The sequence below is a fragment of the Erythrolamprus reginae genome, chromosome 13 (assembly GCF_031021105.1).
Source record: "Erythrolamprus reginae isolate rEryReg1 chromosome 13, rEryReg1.hap1, whole genome shotgun sequence".
Classification (NCBI taxonomy): domain Eukaryota; kingdom Metazoa; phylum Chordata; class Lepidosauria; order Squamata; family Dipsadidae; genus Erythrolamprus; species Erythrolamprus reginae.
Window position 1 is genome coordinate 7,609,775 of NC_091962.1, and position 16,300 is coordinate 7,626,074.

Below are 16,300 nucleotides of genomic sequence, written 5' to 3' on the forward strand. Positions count from 1 at the left end.
GGAAAAGCTAGCGAGCGGGAGATATGGTGACGGGGTGGTTCAGGCAGTTAAAATCCCGCCGTTTCTCCCTCCGGGTCCAAATTAGTTTTTAACGGCATTTCGAGTGCGCATAGATCTACGTCAACGGTATTGCGAGTGCGCATAGATCTACTAATCGTTGAGAGGCGCATCACCGGGTCTGGAGGCGGAGATTCCAAGTTCCTTGAGCTTCAAACCACCTGGGTGTTGTTTACATTCAGAGCGCCTAATAGGTGTGCGTATTACCGAACGCCTCTATGTACTACATATGCATGTCTTAAAATGCTTGTATAAATGCATATAAGAATCATAAAAGGCTGAGTATGAGGTAATTGGGATTAATTACTTTTTATTATTTCTGTATAATGGGTGTACGGTATACCTTTACATACAATTTTATTTTAAAATAAATTTTTATTAAATTTTTTCATTAAAAAACATATAACATACAATAAAAAAGAGACCTCATACAATACACAAATATAATACATAAGTATATATAATCAAAAAGCAACATAATAAAGGCAACAAATACTAAGGAAGAAAAGGAAATCTAATCACAACAAGTGTTAAATAACAATATATTAACTTATATTTATTTCATGTTTTGTGAGGAGAAAGAAGGAAAAAACCTGAGTTTAATCCTGTCTTTCATTTGGCAATACATACAATTTTAATCCAATTAAAATCTAGATGATCCTTTGGTATCCCTCTGCTTTTTATTGCTTTTTACTGAAAAATCCGTAAAAGGTAAAGGTGACCTTTACGTACCTTCTCTATTAGTTTTGGCCACGCAAAAGAGTCGCGTAAAAGACTCAAAATCTTTTCTTTCTACATTCTTTATTGGCTAAGTGCGATTGGACACACAAGGAATTTGCCTTTGGTGCAGATGCTCTCAGTGTAAAGGAAAAAATACATTTGTCAAGAATCATGTGGTACAGCACTTAATGATTGCCATAGGAGTCAAATAAGCATTGAAGAAACAATCAATATTAAAAGCCTTAGGATACAAGCAACAAGTTACAGTCCTAAGTGGGAGGAAATAGGTGATAGGAATGATGAGAAAAAACTAGTAGAAATAGAAGTGCAGACTTAGTAAATAGTTTGACAATGTTGAGGGAATTATTTGTTTAGCAGAGTGAGGGCGTTTAGGAAAAAAACCTGTTCTTGTGTCTAGTTATCTTGGTGTACAGTGCTATGTAGCAACGTTTTGAGGGTAGGAGTTGAAATAGTTTAGGTCCAGGATGCGGGGGGTCAGTAAACATTTTCATAGTCCTCTTTTTTACTCGTGCAGTAAATGGAAGGCAAGTTGGCAGCAATTGTTTTTTTTTCTGCAGTTCTGATAATCCTCTGAAGTCTGTGTTGGTCTTGTTGGGTTGCAGAAGCAAACCAGACAGTTATAGAGATGATTCCTCTGTAGAACTGACCCAGAAATGATTTTCTTAATTTGATTTCTAGGCTCCTCTTCTCCTGTTTCCACAGTTTCAAAGTTCAGGGTAGTTACTACTTCTGGCTTTGCCTCCCCTCCAAAAGCTGCGGGGACTCAACAAACCTCTTAAGAAAGGCCAAGATGTGGAGGTTGAATACAGGTAAGGCAACAAACCCCAAACCTGACCTTCCCTCCTAGACTATCTATCTATCTATCTATCTATCTATCTATCTATCTATCTATCTATCTATCTATCTATCTATCTATCTATCTATCTATTTTGTTCAATACACAATGAGGGTTTTAGTGGGTATATATATATATATATATATATATATATATATATATATATATATATATATATATGTTAAATGTTTATAGCATAAGAAAAAAAATATATATATATATATATATATCTCATCACCAGAACCAAACGCTTAGCTGACCATGAGCCCTTAAAAACTGAATTGAACAAACTCAAAGATGTACTAATTTCTAATGGATTCAAAGAGAAAACAATAACAAACCTAATCAATAAAGAGACACCCCCCAAAAAACAAGATCAAGAACAGGACAATGGCACCACCATCCTTCCTTACATCAAAGGCACCACGGATAAAATTAGTAAAATCCTGCACAAACATAACATCAAAACCTCATTTTGCACTAACCAAAAAATATCTAATATCCTAAGGAGCCCCAAAGATAAAATCCAATTGGAATACCAGGGAATCTATGAAATCCCTTGCAAAACATGTGCAGCCACATACATTGGACAAACTAACCGAAGAGTGAGCCAACGCATAGCAGAACATGTGAATGCAGTCAAAAAACAAGAAAAGACCTCCTCCCTTGTCCAGCACATTAAAAAAACAGGGCACGAAATTGACTTTGAAAAAACTAAATTACTCCACAAAACAGAGAATTTATATAAAAGAATCTCTCTAGAAGCTATCGAAATTGAAAGGAGACCCCTTTGTTTAAATAAAAGGGATGATACCTCCCGCCTGCCAGAGATTTGGAAACCAGCCTTAAACAAAATAAACACTTCATAATAATCAACATGTCAATCCGTCTAATTATTATGATTTTAGAATTTTATATTTGGAAATCAGCCTTAAACAAAAAACTTCATAAAATCTTCATGTCATTCCTTCTAATAACTATGATTACACCAACCAATCAGATCACTGAAGCATAGTCACCCAATCTATTTGCTACATTCAAAGCAAATCTCCACCCCCACACTACATACTAGAAAGAAATGTCAGTTTGCTAATATTCCATTTACAACAACACAAAGATTGGAACTCCAGCCTGAAGATGGTGAATGTGATTTCACCGAAACGTCGCATAGACATGCAAAACATTACACAGGGCAAAACCCGAACTCAGAACAATCTACATATACAGTATATATATATATATACACACACATAGTAAAATACATGATGAAGGTTATAGAGGAGATACTCATAGTAAAATATATCTAAGAAAGAATAGAAAAGAAGATATAATAATAGAACATATCAATGAAAGAATAGAAGAAGAGATATAGGAATAGAAGAAAGGTCTTCGGAGAGGGGCGGCATATAAATCTAAGTAATAAATAAATAAATAAATAAATAAATAAATAAATAAATAAATAAATAAATAAATAAATAAATAAATAAATAAATAAATAAATAAATAAATAAATAAATAGGAGATATAGGAGATATAGGAGAGCAATAGGACAGGGGACGGAAGGCACTCTAGTGCACTTGTACTCGCCCCTTACTGACCTCTTAGGAATCTGGATAGGTCAACCGTGGATAATCTAAGAGTAAAGTGTTGGGGGTTTGGGGATGACACTACGGAGTCCGGTAATGAGTTCCACGCTTCGACAACTCGGTTACTGAAGTCATATTTTTTACAGTCAAGTTCGGAGCGGTTAATATTAAGTTTAAATCTGTTGTGTGCTCTTGTGTTGTTGTGGTTGATGCTGAAGTAGTCACCGACAGGCAGGACGTTGCAGCATATGATCTTGTGGGCAATACTTAGATCTTGTTTAAGGCGTCTTAGTTCTAGGCTTTCTAGGCCCAGGATTGAAAGTCTAGTCTCGTAGGGTATTCTATTTCGAGTGGAGGAGTGAAGGGCTCTTCTGGTGAAGTATCTTTGGACATTTTCAAGGGTGTTGATGTCTGAGATGCGATATGGGTTTATTTATTTTTATTTTATTTATTTATTTTGTCCAATACACAATGAGGGTTTTAGTGAGTATATATATCAATATACACATAGTAAAATACATGATGAAGGTTATAGAGGAGATACTCTTAGTAAAATATATCTAAGAAATAATAGAAAAGAAGATATAGGAATAGAATATATCAATGAAAGAATAGAAGAAGAGATATAGGAGATATAGGAGAGTAATAGGACAGGGGACAGATGAACCCTAACCCTAATTTAAAGTTTTTTTGTAAGTCCTCAAGTCTTAAAAGTTGCCAGGTTTGAGGACTCCTATGATGCTTTCCTAACCGGAGTGGCTTGAGAAGTTGGGATCGAATAACACACCAAACCGAAAACATTATTTTAAAATCTGTGCCCTGGCGCCCAGCAGTGGCAGGAATTTTCCCCTGCAGTTCAGCCTGCCAGACTCTTGTTATTATCAACATTACAAAATGTGGATTGTGCTGGTGAGAAGTGAATTATAAGGTGAAGTGTTTGCGCCTGCTTTTTGCAAGAGCTGCACTTAGTGTGATGCCGTTCCGCCTCACGTCTTAACTACCGTTTGTGTTTTACAAACATTGTTGTCCCCCACAATTCAGTTTGAGGATGTGTGGAAGTGAGGCAGAGATTGAGGATTTTAATTTGAGGACCAGGAGAGGTTAATGCTAGTGATGAACGATCGCGAACCCAAGAATAATGAAGAATGATAATGATAATGAAGAAGGAAGAAAACACCGTAGAGAGAGAAGGGAAATGATGACCTTGTGGAAAATAAGAAAGATATGATTTCAGAAATAAATGTCATATGGAAATGGTAAAATTCAGGAAAGCCTTTTCCGCTGAAATCTGCTTAATGTTTTGTCTTCATGCCTTGTTTAGTGACAGTGCAAAGTTACAACGGTACCGGGGGGAAAAAAGTGACTTATGGCCATTTTTCTTTTAAATTCTTTTAAAAAAAATAGTTTTTATTGATTAAATGCATTAAAAACAACAAAGGAAAAATAGCAACATATTGTAAGAAAAAAAAGAAACAGCATAATAGCAAGACAAGCAAAGACCAACAAAACATTTCACATATAAACAACAAATTTGTCAACTATACTATTGACTGCTAGTTTGTGACTTTCCAAATTGGATACTATCAAAAATTTCTTCATGTTTTTGCTACATTTACATTTTGCAACTGTTCTATCCTCTTATCTGAAATATAATGATTTTTCTTTTTGGAGTAAGTTGTATAGAATTTTAAATTATTTGTTCATTTCTTTTACTTTTTAATGTATTTATATTGTTTTAGCCAATTATGCCACCAATCCCATGCATTATAAAAAGTCTGTTTTGTCTCTGTCTTGGAGTTCATCTTGGTCAATTCTGCACATTCATGTACAGTACTTTATTTATAAAATTTAAGGTGGTTGGGATTGTATCTTTTTTCACACATCACGGTACCCAAGTTCAGGCACTTGGCAGCTGGCACGTACGGGTAGTCCTCGACTTACAACGGTTCATTTAGCGACCATCCAAAGTTACAATGGGCACTGAAATCAGGTGAGTTTTTCATGCCTACGCCAGTTGCAGCCTCTCCGCGGTCACTTAAATTTGGATGGTTCATATTTATGATGGTTACGGGATCCCAGGGCCCTGTGAGTCCCCCTTTGCGATTAGCAAATGGGAAAGCCAGACTCATTTAACAACAGTGTTACTAAGTTAACAACTGCTGTGGTTCACTTAACAAATTTGGCAGCCGTAAAATGGGGCAAAACTCAAATTTCTTGCTCAGCATTCTGGTCGTAAGTCAAGGACTACCTTTAGAAGGTATGTTTTGGACGAAATGCATTGGTATCTATACCAATGATGCGCCATGGGAGAGTATGTTTTTTCACAGAGATACTAGGGGGAAAAAATCCTTTAGGATGATGCTACAAAAATGGTTATTAAACAAAGGCCAAGTTTGTTTAATAATGTTTTTTTAAAAAAACATGAAAACCTGATGCAAGAGGTGAATGTACCTAAAGAAACGGAGGGCTCAGGAGAACTCATTTTAACTACACTGATCCCTCATTTTTCATGGGGGATGCGTTCCAAGACCACCCATGAAAAATGAATTTCCATGAAGTAGAGGAAAGATATTTTTTAATGTATTTAACGAGTATTTGGACTTTTAAAACCCACCCTTTGCATTGAAAAGTCATTCTATAATGTTTCTCAGCTGGAACTACAGGTGATATTCTACCAGTTTCTTTAATAGAGTACAGTGGTACTGTAGAAGAATGTTATGAATTTTTAATGGATTTAAAATTTTCAATGGGTTTAATGGATTTAAGCCCCTTTGAAAACCCGTGAAGTAGCAAATCCGCAAAAGATGAACCGTGAAGTAGCGAAGGATTATTGTAATTCTTAAAAACTAATTTAAGAAGTAATAAAAGTTTGGACTGGGAAGGCCTTGCCTCTCTCTGAGCTTTCACAATACGTGGCCAGACCTAACTGTAGTTTCAACTGGAAAACTGAGCATCTAAGAGAAATCTAAATCCAAAAATGCTAATAAACTGTAAAAATCTATACGCTGTCCACCGGAGATAAATTCCTTCTGTGTCCAATCACACTTGACCAATACAGAATTCTATTCCGTTCCACATGGCACTCTGGACAGATCTGCTATCGACAGATACGTAGAGATAAGCAGCATTTCCTCATCCTTCCGTAGAGGCAATAAACAAGGGAAAAAGGAAACGAAAACACCAGGATGTTTCCTCCATCAGCAATCAACAGCTAGATAAATAGGGCTTAACACAGGACAAATAACCAAGCAGTTAACCATACCCTAATCAAGGAACCGTCAACTCTGACAAACAGTAAATGACAGTCTAATCAAGGAACTACCAAGGAAAAACACCACGCCTCCCACCAACACATGAAGCTGTTGTATATAAACAGAAAGCAAACCCTCCTTCCTTCTAGGACTGAAGATGTTACTTAGTTGGGTCATAAAACGTCTGCAGGAAAACAACCAATCTCAAGAGAGCACCAAGGACCCCATATCCCTCTTCTTCCTCCTTCCTCCTCTCCGCAATCCCCATTCCCTCCAACCACTGATGATGTTACCTAGCTGGGTCATGAAACATTTATTTATTCATTAATTAGATTTGTATGCCACCCTTCTCCGCAGACTCAGGGCGGCTAACAACAACAATAAGACAATATAAGCAAATCTAATATTTAAGTTAATTTAAAAACCCTAATTTAATAAACCAATCATACAGGGGAAAGCAAGTAGGATGCTTGGCTGCATAGCTAGAGGTATAACAAGCAGGAAGAGGGAGATTGTGATCCCGCTATATAGAGCGCTGGTGAGACCACATTTGGAATAATACTGTGTCCAGTTCTGGAGACCTCACCTACAAAATTGACAAAATTGAACGGGTCCAAAGATGGGCTACAAGAATGGTGGAAGGTCTTAAGCATAAAACGTATCAGGAAAGACTTCATGAACTCAATCTGTATAGTCTGGAAGACAGAAGGAAAAGGGGGGACATGATCGAAACATTTAAATATGTTAAAGGGTTAAATAAGGTCCAGGAGGGAAGTGTTTTTAATAGGAAAGTGAACACAAGAACAAGGGGACACAATCTGAAGTTAGTTGGGGGAAAGATCAAAAGCAACATGAGAAAATATTATTTTACTGAAAGAGTAGTAGATCCTTGGAACAAACTTCCAGCAGACGTGGTAGATAAATCCACAGTAACTGAATTTAAACATGCCTGGGATAAACATATATCCATTGTAAGATAAAATACAGAAAATAGTATAAGGGCAGACTAGATGGATCATGAGATCTTTTTCTGCCGTCAGTCTTCTATGTTTCTACATAAAGACATACCATGCATAATTTTTTTGTAAGCCTAGGGGGAGGAGAATATCTCAGTTCCCCCATGCCTGATGACAGAGGTGGGTTTTAAGGAGCTTACGAAAGGCAAGGAGGGTGGGCAACTCTGATCTCTGGGGCGAGTTGGTTCCAGAGGGCTGGGGCCGCCACAGAAAAGGTTCTTCCCCTGGGTCCCGCCAAACGGCATTGTTTAGTCGACGGGACCCGGAGAAGGCCAACTCTGTGGGACCTAACTGGTCGCTGGGATTCGTGCGGCAGAAGGCGGTCCCTGAGGTAATCTGGTCCGGTGCCATGAAGGGCTTTATAGGTCATAACCAACACTTTGAATTGTGACCGGAACCCGATCGGCAACCAGTGCAGACTGCGGAGTGTTGGTGTGACATGGGCACATCTGCAAGAGAAGAACCAAGCACAGAAAGCATCAGGGGCCTCACAATTTTAGGAGCTCCTGCTTAGTCCAACAAACGATGCAATTTAGTTAAAAGAGCATGGAGCAGATAAGTCGTAGTGAATTAAATAGAGACCACTTACTAACTGCAGGGGCAAAGTTGAATTTCAGTCACAGCTCCTTATGAAACAGCTAATGTGGATACACCTTATAGGACATTGCTATGACGATGCACAAAGGTAAATTTTGAGGGGATTTTTCCACTCGTGTAGTAAGGGCCACAAAGCTATGGTGTGAAATTAATAATAATTAATAATAATTTATTAGATTTGTATGCCGCCCCTCTCCGAGGACACGGAGCGGCTCACGACAACGATACCCCATGTACAAATCTAATGTTATAAAAAAACCAATTAAAAACCCTTATTATAAAAAGAAAAACAAGCACACAACCTAACAGACCACACATAAAACCATAATAGCTAGGGGCATATCAGTTTCCCCATGCCTGGCGACAAAGGTGGGTCTTCAGGAGCTTTCGAAAGGCAAGGAGGGTGGGGGCAGTCCTGATCCCTGCGGGGAGTTGATTCCAGAGGGCCGGGGCCGCCACAGAGAAGGCTCTTCCCCTGGGTCCCGCCATACGGCATTGCCTTTCGTAAGCTCCTCAAAACCCACCTCTGTCGTCAGGCATGGGGGAATTGAGATATTCATTCCCTCCAGGCCTATACAATTTATGCATGGTATATTTGTGTGTATGTTTGGTTTTTAATAAGGGTTTTTGGTTATTTTAAATATTAGATTTGTTATATGTTGTTTTATTACTAATAAATAAATAAATAAATAAATAAATTGTTTAGTTGACAGGACCCGGAGAAGGCCAACTCTGTGGGACCTAATCGGTCACTGGGATTCGTGCAGCAGAAGATGGTCCTGAAAATATTCTGGTCCGATGCCATGTAGGGCTTTATAGGTCATGACCAACACTTTGGAAACTGATTGGCAGCCAGTGCAAGAAATTGACTTCCGGTCATCCTTGACTTTATTTCATTGTTGTTGTTGTTGTTATTTACAAAAAACAGTAATATGCAGCAAATGAGATTGATATGCTGGATTTTGTAACACAATATCACAAGTCGAACAGTTCCCAACTTCAGGTCTAGGACTGTGTGATGTATTTTCGTATGATACGCGCAGATCCAAGTACAGTGGCCTTTTGCAACCGACAGATCGTGGTTTTGTCAATGTTTATTGTTTTCAAATGCCGGCTGAGGTCTTTTGGCACAGCCCCCAGTGTGCCAATTACCACTGGGACTACCTGTACTGGTTTATGCCAGAGTCGTTGGAGTTCGGTTTTAAAATCATGATATCGTCTAGTTTTTCTTGTTGTTTTTCATCAATTCGACTGTCACCTGGTATGGCGACATCAACGATCCACACTTTTTTTCTTTTCCACAATCGTGAGGTCCTGGTGCACTGTGTTCCAAAACCCTGTCAGTTTGAATTCGAAAGTCCCAAAGTATTTTGGCATGATTGCCTTCAACTACTTTCTCAGGGTTATGACCCCACCAGTTCTTTACCATTGGTAAGTGGTAGTTGTGACACGGGTTCCAATGGAGCATCTGGGCCACATAGTTGTGCCTCCATTTGTAGCCTGTCTGTGCGGTTTTCTCGCAGCCTCTGAGGATGTGATCAATTGTTTCATCAGCTTCCTTGCAAAATCGGCACTTTGGGTCATCAGCTGATTTTTCAATCCTGGCCTTGATTGCATTTGTTCTGACGGCTTGCTCCTGGGCTGCAAGAATCAATCCTTCTGTCTCCTCCTACAGTATTCTATCAGTGAGCCATAACCAGGTCTTCTACTTACCAACTTTCCCTTCAATCTTGTTGAGGAACTGCCCATGCAAAGCTGTATTGCGCCATCTGTTGGCTCTTGTTTGCATTGCAGTTTTTTATATTATTATTATTATTATTATTATTATTATTATTATTATCATTATCATTATCATTATTATTATTATTATTATTATTATTGTCAATCCAACAAAGCAAACTATGCTGGATTTCGTATTTCCTCATCAGTCGGGCGCTTCCCAAGCACCTAGGACTGCGTGATGTAGTGGCGAATTATGTTTGCTGATCCCAGTAAAGCGGCCTTTGGCAATTGACAGATGGAGATTTTGTCAATTCCGATGGTTTTCAAATGTCCACTGAGATCCTTTGGCACTGCGCCCAGCGTGCCAAATACCACTGGGACCACTTTCACGGGCTTATGCCAGAGTCGTTGCAGCTCGATTTTTAGTTGTTGTTGTTGTTGTTGTTGTTCTTCTTCTTCTTCTTCTTCTTCTTCTTATTATTATTATTATTATTATTATTATTATTATTGCTATTGTTGTTTTGTTGTTGTTGCTGCCGCTGCTGTTGTTATTATATTATTATTATTACTAGTACTACTACTATTATTATTACTAGTACTATTAATATTATTACAATATTACTATTATTATTATTATTATTATTATTATTATTATTATTATTATTCCCAGTCCTCCAATATTTTCAGGCCAACCTCTTTTTTATTTCATTTTTTTAAATGGCAAGAATACTCAAGCGGCTTACAGCTAAGGAATTTTTCCAGGCATTCACCGCACAAAACCTCTGGCTGGAATAAAGGCTTTTTGATGGCCGACTGAAACCCTTCTTTGGTTTTGATGAGAAATGTCCAGTTCTCGGCCATGAGGTGGCACCATAATTCATCTGCTCTGTTTCCCTTTTTCAACCGATCTGGAGCCTTCCTTCAAAAGTGAAGAAACATCTTGAGAGTTGTTTCCTAATTTTAAGACGAAGCCACCCACTTCCTCCTCCTCTCTGCACAGCCCTGCAGACTAATATTTTCTCTCCCCCCCCCCCCTATTCTCCAGCTCCTTGACACTACAAGAAAGCTCCTTAATCTCCTCTGGTGTGTCTAATCCAAGACCAATCTTGGAATGCGTGAAACAGCTGCAGGAAAGGGCATTGGCAGCTGCTTTGATGCCCTTCCCTGCCGAACGGGGCAAAGATCTCCTAGCTACGGATTAAGATGTTATTTGTGTTATTGTTCTTCCATTGCTAAGTTGGGTTTGACTCCTCGCGATCTGGCGGTCCCTAGAGTGCTGGAGCTCCCTTGAAGTCCACTGTCTCCTGGATCTTGCCAAGTTTCAAATTCCTTGTGTCAGTGATGCTACCTAAGATGCTACCGACCATCCTCCGCCATCCCCCTTCTCCTAGTTGCCTTCCATTTTTGCAAGCATGTTGATCGGCGGTGAAATCAGCGGTTTGGAAGTATGCTACAGAGGGCTACAGAAATCCCAGCGGCAGAATCCCACAGAGTTGGCCTTCTCCAGGTCCTGTCGACAAAACAATGCCGTCTGGTGGGACCTAGGGGAAGAGCCTTCTCTGTAGTGGCCCCGGCCCTCTGGAATCAACTTCCCCCTGGTGATTCGAACTGCCCCTACCCTCCTCGCCTTCCATAAAATGCTGAAGACTCACCATTGCTGCCAGGCATGGGGGGATTAATCTCCCCCCTCCTTTTTTCGCTGACCTCTATTATGTTTACGTCCAGTTGGCCTGAGTGTGTGTGATTGTGTAGTAGATAAGGTTTTTTTTATAACAATGTATTTTAAACTAGTTTTTAAAAAATTTTTAACATTAGATTTGTATTTATATTGTATTGCTGCCTTGGTTTTCTGAATTTGGTGTTCTTGGTGCAGCTGGCCTCACTCCACGGAAACGTTCTTGCGTGGCACTTTGGTGGCCTCCCGTCGGCAGCACCGCCTGGGTTTTCTGCGACTTGCCCAACCGGATTGAAGTAGTTGCTGAGTGAGCAATAGTGTTGACTTTGTTGTAGGGCCTGGCGATAATGGTGTAAACCTGGAGTGGCCTCAATTCAGTAACCGGGCGGAAACGGGTCCAAAGACGGGCTACAAGAATGGTGGAAGGTCTTAAGCATAAAACTTATCAGGAAAGACTGCATGAACTCCATCTGGATAGTCTGGAGGACAGAAGGGAAAGGGGGGACATGATCGAAACATTTAAATATGTCAAAGGGTTAAATAAGGTTCAGGAGGGAAGTGTTTTTAATAGGAAAGTGAACCGAAGAACAAGGGGACACAATCTGAGGTTAGTTGGGGGAAAGATCAGAAGCAACGTGAGAAAATATTATTTCGCTGAAAGAGGAGTAGATGGTTGGAACAAACTCCTAGCAGACGTGGTTGGTAAATCCTCAGGAACTGAATGCAAACACGCCCTGGGATAAACACAGATCCATCCTAAGATAAAATACAGGAATTAGTACAAAGGCAGACTAGATGGACCAGGAGGTCTTTTTCTGCCGTCAATCTTCTATGTTTCTATGTTTGGCAGCCAAGTTTGGCTTCATAACCGGCTTGGGGAGTTGAAGGCTGAGCTCCATCATCATCATCGTTATTATTTGGCAGCCAACGTCAAGCAGCCTGTTTGGCATCCGTGCAGAACAGCCAAGGTGCCTCTTGGAGAGGGTCCAAGGGCAGGAATTCATATGTAAACTGTAAACACGTTGGTATAGTTCTGCTCCAACGTTGCAGAACGAGGGACAATCCTCCTGTGTTTTCCAAAACATTGAAGTCCAATTTCTGGCCCTTTGCCAGTGCAATGTCACCCCCTCCCTCCCCCCAGCAGGAAGTTTGTACTCTTTTTTTCCCTATGGATATCCGTAGTTTTAGGAAACACAAAGGGGGCCAAAGGTCTAGGGCTGAAATGATAGCCACCTTCTGGTACAGTGGTGCCTCTACTTACAAACATAATTCGTTCCGTGACCAGGTTCTTAAGTAGAAAAGTTTGTAAAAAGAAGCAATTTTTCCCATGGGAATCAATGGCAAATAAGGCGTGCGATTGGGGAAACTACAGGGTGGGTGTTTCTCCAAAGCACCCGAGGGCAGGACAAAGCAGGGGATGGAATCTTCAGCAATGAGAGAGCCAATCCGGAATTAAGGAGATTGAGAATAATCGAGCAGCGGAACAGCTGGCCACCAGAAGTTGTGGGAAGTTGAAGAAGGGACTGAACAGCCATTTGTCTGAAATGGTACAGAGTCTCCGGCTCGAGCAGTGGACTGGACTAGAAGACCTCCAAGGTCCCTTCCAGCTCTATTCTGATTGATTGACTGACAGTGAGAACAATTAACCAGTGGAACTGCTTGCCACCAGAAGTTGTGGGTTCTCCATCACTGGAGGATTTTAAGAAGAGATTGGACAGCTAGAAGACTTGCAAGCTTCCTTCCTTCCTTCCTTCCTTCCTTCCTTCCTTCCTTCCTTCCTTCCTTCCTTCCTTCCTTCCTCCTTCCCTCCCTCCCTCTTTCTCAAATTTCCTACCTTTCTTCCTCTCTCAAAATATTTTTCTATCTATCTTTTCCCCTTCCCCTTCCTTCCTTCCTTCCTTCCTTCCTTCCTTCCTTCCTTCCTTCCTTCCTTCACCCCTCCCTCCATCTATGAAGGTTTTAAAGAAGAGACTGGACAGCCACTTGTCTGAAATAGTTCTGCTTGAGCAAGGGGTTGGACTAGAAGACCTCTAAGGTCCCTTTCAGCTCTATTCTGATTTTTAAGAAGAGCTTGGACAGCAATTTGTCTGAAATAGTATGGTCTCCTGCTCTAGAAGACCTCTAAAGTCCCTTCCGGCTCCATTGTTCTGTTAGTCTGTTAAATCCAAAGAGGGCCAAATAACTAGGGGGAGGTGACTTGATAGCAGTGTTCCAATATTTAAGAGGCTGCCAAAAAGAGGAGGGGTGTGTGTGTCAAACTATTTTCCAAAGCACCTGAAGGCAGGGCAAGAAATAACAGACGGGAGAGATCCAATTTAGAACGAAGGAGAAATTCCCTGGCAGTGAAGGGCAATTAAACCAGTGGAACAACTTGCCACCAGAAGTTGTGGGTGCTCCAACGCTAGAAATTTCCAAACAGACATTGGGCCAACCCTTTGTCTGGAATGAAATCAGGTCACCTGCTCGAGCAAGAGGTTGGACTAGATGACCTCCAAGCCTGTGACTCTATGCGAAAAGTGAAAAACTCAAAACTTTCGAACTGTCTGAGGTCACTCTAAAAAAGGACAATTGGTGCTTCCTTGAGCCCCTGGATTAGGGCCCAGCTATCCTGTTTGTTTTGTCCCTACTCCTTCATCCGGACAGGTCTCTCTCTCTCTACTCAGCCCCTACTACCCTCTTACAATTTTCCACCACATTGAATGGCCGGAAGTGGCTCATTAAGTCTGCAAGATTTGGTCTCTGTCCTGGTTTGAGGCGACAGGACTGCCCTCTGTCATCGGCTGCTGGTCCCTTCCTGAGATTAATTAGTTGGACGTGATTGGTTTTAAATGTGGTTCTTCTTTTTAAAAAAAGAAAAGAAAATTTAAGCAGTAGACCCAGGCCACCTTGCTTTTAGAAACATAGAAATGTAGACGATTGACGGCAGAAAAAGACCTCCTGGTCCATCTAGTCTGCCCTTATCCTATTTCCTGTATTTTATCTTACAATGGATCTATGTTTATCCCAGTTTAAATTCAGCTCCTGTGGATTTACCAACCACGTCTGCTGGACGTTTGTTCCAAGCATCTACTCCTCTTTCAGTCAAATAATATTTTCTCACATTGCTTCTGATCTTTCCCCCAACTAACCTCAGATTGTGCCCCCTTTTTCTTGGGTTTACTTTCCTGTTAAGAACACTCCCCTCCTGAACCTTATTTAACCCTTTAACCTATTTAAATGTTTCGATCGTCTCCCCCTTTTCCCTTCTGCCCTCCAGACTAGACAGATGGAGTTCACGAAGTTTTATGCTGAAGACCTTCCACCGTTTTTGTAGCCCGTCTTTGGACCCGTTCAATTTTACCAATTTTTTTTTGTAGGTGAGGTCTCCAGAACTGGACACAGTATTATTCCAAACGTGGAATGCTAAATGCATTTAATGCTGACCTGAAATGGAACATTTTCCCTGTGTAGGATCAAATCTTTTGCCATCCAGGATATGCCTTCAGGACTATATCGCTAGCCGCAAAAGGGCGTGCACCCCGTGTTTAAATGGAGGAAGCTTTGATCCAAGTGCAAGGCCCATGCCCAGCCAACACATACACACACAACGAAGAACAAAACAAAGGCACGCCTTCGCCGGACAAACATGTCCCAAATTATGATAATCGCCCCACCAAACACCTGGGTGTAACCTTCCACATAACTGTTTGCTCACCGAATCGTTCCTTCTCCCATTCCCACCCGGTTTAATTCCTCCGCCTTCTTCTTCTTAAGAATTATTTTGCAAAGCAAGCAGCCCAGGATCAAAGCAGCGAAGGTTTCCGTCCAGCCTCCCAATAATTAGGGTCAGCGGCCAGACGTGCTAGCAGCATTGCGCTGAGTGGGACATAGCTAGGATGAGACTCATTGCAGCTTGAGGCGGGACAGCACAGAGTCAAAACAGCTGTTAAGCAGGTGCAGACGTTGGTGATAAATTATCTGTATAGTTGGTGATGCATTATCTTTAGGAGGCCTGATGTTTGATGGGAACTCGGGAGGGGGGATTCGCATGAAGGAACAGATTCTTTCTTTTTTCGGGGGTATAAATGTTTCCTTTATTTTTCTTCCCATATACTGTACCAGTGTTTCCCAACCTTGGCAACTTGAAGATATCTGGACTTCAACTCCCAGAATTCCCCAGCCAGCATTTGGGAAACACTGCCATATACAATAAAACAACATGAGCAATAAAAAATACAGAATCAATGCTTAAAATAATAATTAATGATATTTCTTTGATACGTTAAACATTCAGAGAGAGAAAAATGCTAATAATACTTTCAATGTATACTTTTTATCCTCTTCTTTGCTAAGTTAATTAAAATTAGCTACAGATGAGATATATTTCGTCTACAGATAACCATATAATGAAATCTAGTTCCTTATATTCCCTTTTTCTATTTATAATAAAACATAAACATCTTAACATCTTAATATCTAATTTAATCCTTTCATCTCTGTCTTAACTCCTTATCCAATGCTGCCATCATCAATCCTTATTTCGTCATCTGGGTCTTTAATAGATTAAAATTAAATCATCATGTATTTCTTCAAAAGTAATTGAAAGAAAATACTTCTCAATTATTTTTAGTTTCCAACTATTCATAAAACTTTCCCCAGGTCTTATAGTAATCACATCCACAAAGCATTATTTCGCGGGGTTCAAGGCCATCCTATGCCCACCCACCCGGGCGGAAGCGGGTGGGGGACTGGCCACGCTGGCACAATCTGAGTGGGCAACGGGGCTGTCACTTCCTGGATTACAGGTCTTGGCTCGGCTCTCCTTTTTTCCCCTGCTGCTG